General features: G+C 35.6%; 1 long non-coding RNA gene across 1 annotated transcript; it reads left to right on the forward strand.

Annotated features, from left to right (window-relative positions):
• Positions 1 to 492: 492 nt before the first annotated feature.
• Positions 493 to 4,998, forward strand: LOC105920138. The gene is made up of 5 exons (XR_004927853.1): positions 493 to 641; positions 2,555 to 2,875; positions 3,157 to 3,267; positions 3,417 to 3,505; positions 3,608 to 4,998. It is a non-coding gene; the product is annotated as an uncharacterized LOC105920138 (long non-coding RNA).
• The last annotated feature ends 355 nt before the right edge of the window (positions 4,999 to 5,353 follow it).

Here is a 5,353-nt window from a genome sequence, read left to right on the forward strand (position 1 = left end):
CCTGCTACGTTCCTCTGCTCCTCACTGTAAGTTCATTTGTTTCTTTAATTAAATCCTGTTTTCCACTATGACATCTCTGGAATGCACTTTGGTCCAGCTACAACCTCACACATAATGACACATCGGTATGTGTCTTTGCCATTGTCACACCCAGACTTCCCCATTTTGGGGCAATAAATAAAAGTCCCAGCTTACCTTACACCCCGTTACACCGAGGTGAAGCAGGAACCGGTTACACATGCATAGCAAAACCACAATAAAATCATCCAAAACACCTGCTTTGGTAAAAGTTTGCAAGACCCCATTTTCTTGAAGTGTGTAATATTTGTGTTTTTTGGTTCTGTCTCAGAGTTTTTAATCCAGAATGACTTTTTTTTGTACTGAGCTAATAGAGTTGGTTGTGTAAGAGATTTCTGTGTCAGCTTCCCTGTCTTTGAGTAACTTCTTCATGTGATCATACGTTCACTTCCCTTCTCACCTCTCTGTTCTAGGAATACAAAGCTTTACTTCTGGTTGTCAACAAAGTTCACCCATGTTGGATAAATATTCTTCCTCTTATCGTCTGATGTTTAAACAGTACACATAAAGGGGCATGGCGGCTACTGTTCGACTGTTGTTACTGCTAATAGGAGTCTCTCATGGTGAGTTATTGAGTTGTGATTATGCATAATTAGTGTTTTATTTACATAATAGCAATGTTTTTGAATGCAGTGACCTTATGTAAAATTATGTTTAATTTAACCTTGGTTTCAATATTTCTTCGGCAGCTCTGGTGCTATAAACTGTCTGGGTCTTTTGTTTTTAGTAAAAGTAGTAAAGCACTGCTTTTAACAAGTCATTCCTCTTTTATCTTTTCTTCTTTTCTAATTTTCTCTTTGTTTTTGGAAAGATTGCTCCGGAAATAAAAATCCTAAAACCACTTAAGATGATTCAAAATGTAAGACTGTCCTCAAAACATGACACCCTATACCCAATAGGTGTGGATTTAACTCAGTATTTCAAGTTTTTATCGCCAATATAAGTTTCCATCGATAGTTGTGATAAGTGTTTTCACTATCCCGCTCAAGATGTGATTCAGAACTACTTATCTTTTGGCAAATTCATCAACATTTTACACTTTTTCTTTTTTACACTTACATTTTTCATTTTGTTCCTCTTCATTTCTAGGCCATTAAGGCTAAATGTATTTTACTGATAACTACAGAGATTTATTGAGTTATGCACATTAAAGTTATTCAAAGTAATTGTTTTTAGATTAATACATACCTTATTTTTCGGACCATAAGGCGAACCGAAATATAAGGCGCATTCAGTATTCTTCCCAAGTGTGTAATATCACCCCTCTGCGCTCTCCTGAGAGGGAGAGCAATCATTTTCTATCGGGAGGACAGAGTAGTTGGACTACATTGTCCTGTTTCTAACATAAGGCCAAAAAAACGTTACTTTTATATTGAATTAACTTATTTGGTTTATTGTTGCTAGCGCATAATCTGCACAAGGGCTGCCTTACATGAATGCACTTCTAGTTTCGACATTACTGTCAGGCAGACTTGTAGACCGCTCAGGGGTCTGATCAGGTAGTGACACAGTTTACATTTTAACATATTTTTGAGCGCATTGTACCACAAAAAATTATCAGTAAGCACAATCGCAATCATATATAAAACGCACCGGATTATAAGGCGCACCACAAATTCAAGGATTTTTAAGTGCACCTTTTAGTCTGAAACATATGGTATTAAGATAAATAGTTTTAATACTTGGGTACAAACGTCTTATCATTAAAGACTGCGTCTTAATGTTGAGAAGAATGTGAACAAGAATCTCTTAAGGCAACAACTACAGTAAAGTAGTTTTACTAAGGTAAAACTCAAGAAATTATTCAAAAATTTGATTCTTTGAAGAAGGACAGAATTTAAATATAGGTCTCTCTAATAGTTTTATAGTTATTAACAGTGAATCTTGGGGATTGTGTTGCTCACTGTCTCAGAACCAGTTTGGACCTAATAAGATACTTGCAGTGGCCATGTTGCTTGGTTTAATAAATCTATAGAAAGTGTTGTTGTTTGTTTGTAAAACCATGGTAACTGTTTTACATTGGAAGGAGCAGCTTTTTAAAATTATATCCCTAACTATTTTGTGTTCTTTGTCTTTGTATAAGGAATAACCGCATGATCCTGATGAAATATGGATAAATTGAACAGGAACTACATAAAGTTCAGCGTTTAAAACTAAAAAAGAAATGGAAGCTTTTTATTATGTTCAGATCTGGCTTTGTTCAGTAGCTCTGATACATGTTCCTACAGCTAGATAATCATTGCATTTCATGACAAAAAAAAAGGCATAGTTACATAATTAGTTATTCAACTGAATCAGACAAATAATAGCAATTAGGCCTCATGTGTGGTTTGTTGTGTAGCAAAATCTAATGAAACTTTTATTTATGTTTTCAGCCAGTAGTTTATATCTACTTGAATACTGTGTACTTTATAAATAACAATTATCATATGTTTCTTATTGAAACATTTTACTTTTTAATTATTCCATCTTTCAGGAGTGGCAACTTCCTGTGATGGCACACAGGACGGAGCTCATTGTTCTGGAACCTGGGGAGGAACTGTGTTTGTTCAGCTGTTAAATCGTGCCTCAGGAACATTTAGATTCCAGTGGACAAAGGCAACAACAATAATACTAATATGGAGAAACAATAAAATTGTGACCAACACTATAACGAGCAGATCTGCATTCAGTGCCGACAATGGAACATTTAGGATCAACAGCCTGAAGAACAGTGACAGTGGTGAATACACGCTTCAGCTCTTTGATTCAGAGGGGAAAGCAACAGAAAGACGGACTCTGCAGTTGTCCATTAAAGGTAAATACTGTCATTTAAGATATAAAGTAAAATGCATCATGTCATAAATGCATCATGTCATACATTTATTGATAATCTGTATAATATATATGAAATCATTTGTATAATTGTAGGATCAAATTATGTAGCATAACAAACAGTTGAGATATATATATATATATATATATATATATATATATATAGCTCTATATGTACATATAGAGCTATATGTGTATCTGTTGATGTCAGATATTGCAACAGAACTGATTGGTGCTCTCTTTCTATCTATGTATTTGATACAGGCCAATCTCCACAAAGAGTTGGAGCAATTTCCGCTCTGATTTTCTTTTTGATCCATTTATTTGTCTGGATAATTGTCATCTGTGTTCAGAGGAAAAAGCAAAACTGCAAAGGTACTTATTCTATCTTATTTCTAACCATTTGCTCTCTCTGTACACTGTTATTATTTATGTGCAAAAGGCTACTTTCTTTGTCTTGTATGAGAGTAACTGTCAATACTGACTGATTCTTAACTGACTAATTCTTGCCTCAACTACAAAAGAACAACCCGACGCTGATGTGACTTATGCTGACGTCAAAACGGTGCAACAGCAAGAAAGGAAGTCAGTGAAGCAACACATTGAAGAAGAGGTGGAATACAGCCAAATCAAGATTACAGGCTGACTTCAGTCAAATTAAATAGAAGAGATGAGACTATGCAGATGAAATGAACTATTGTCTGCTTTTGTTCAGACTCCAGCACTGAGAGCAGATACAAGGAGAAGATGATGAGTGGACTACCAATGATGGTTCACTCTTCTTTATTCATTGTAACTTTTAAGAAAATGAAATGGTAGCTATAAAAGCAAAACAAGTAGGTAATTTTTGTTTTTATTTTCATTGTAATACTTGTCCATGACAATCCATGCTGGCAGTAATAAAGGATCTAATTCCAAGTAGATAAGAGGCACCCACCTAACAATCAAACGGCTGTAAAATTTCTAAATTCTAGGGAGGCGTGAGAGCACTGCAGTACATAAAGTGGATAAAAGCAGTTCCCATATGGTCAGTATTGAGCAGATGGTGCCATTTTTCAATGGACTGCACAAGCAAAAGAGAAAAAAGAAGTTCAAAAAAGAAGTTCAAGGTTAAACTGACTGATAACTTATACTTTTGTGACCTGTATGTGCACCTCTTCATTCTGTTGCCATCCTAGGCAACCCAGGGTGGCATCAGACCCCTAACCCTGGGCATATGATAAACCACCAGTGGTTAATTTAACAAAGTTGAATATTTGAACAAAATCCATAATAGTGATTGTAAAGTAAATGATAAAAACAAGTGAGGTAATGCAAAAAGGAAGCTGTAAGAGAAGGAGTAACATACCAAGAAGAACTCACATCAGAAGTAGGAGGATTACACACAAAGGTGGATGATTAAGATGGGTGGATTACTGATGAATCCCAGTGTGAGGGAGGATGAAGGATTAAATTCAAAATTAAAACTTTTATCATGAATAATAGGAGTCAATGAAAAAACTACATGGCTGAACTTGAACATAAAGCTCAAACTAAGTCCTTTAGATCATGGCAGCACACGTGAAAGACAGAACGTGCAGAAAGATGATGTATCAGGTGATATGTTAGTTATGGGTTATTTGATTAATCATGTTTCTTACTGAGGTAATAAGATCTGTGTTTAAAATGAGGACTAGTTAACAAGCGATTCAGTTGAATAAAAGCAAGAACTTTGAAGATAAGAGGCTGATTGATAAAAACTCTAAAGGCCATAGATTAACTAAAAAAAGAGAGCTTTAAATTAAGAATATTGATTGTATAATTGTAAAGTATAATTGTACTCTTCCTTACTTGAGAGGATGATGGATAATAAAAATATTGTTTAGCTTTTGAAATCTTTTCAGACAACTGTGGGTAAACTAAGAATTTTTCATGACGGTAGCAGTTGTACTTGAAATTATGTTACAGCCAAAATCTGGACTGTATGTTTCATTTTGGACCTTTGAACTAGAACATTAAATACCACAAGACCATGACCAGCATGTAAAAAGCTGATCTCCCAGGTGTGAGTGAGCTCAGGATGCAAAGGTAAAGAATAAACTTGTATACCTTGACTTAGACAGCGTAACCCCCCCCCCCCCCCCCCCCCCCTCTCTCTACTCTGAACCTTTATGGAGGAGGAAGGTAATTTGAAGGTCCGGTTATCTTATTAAGTAGTGAGAAGAGGGTCCTAGAGTTTCTGAGGTTACTATTTATTAGGTTAATGTAATATTTGGATTGAACTATTTTGATCTTTTCTCTGTAAAGATGGAGTTGGGTTCTGTACATAATGATGTGAATTGTTAGTCCAGTTTTCTTTCAGAGGCACTCTAGCTGACGTCCTTTTGCCTTGAGGATCCGAAGTTCAGGAGTAAACCATGGTGCAGAATGTGAGAAGGTGACAGAGCGAGATTTAATAGGGGCAAGGGAATCAAGAATAGAG

Source organism: Fundulus heteroclitus, chromosome 23 (assembly GCF_011125445.2).
Source record: "Fundulus heteroclitus isolate FHET01 chromosome 23, MU-UCD_Fhet_4.1, whole genome shotgun sequence".
Taxonomy (NCBI): domain Eukaryota; kingdom Metazoa; phylum Chordata; class Actinopteri; order Cyprinodontiformes; family Fundulidae; genus Fundulus; species Fundulus heteroclitus.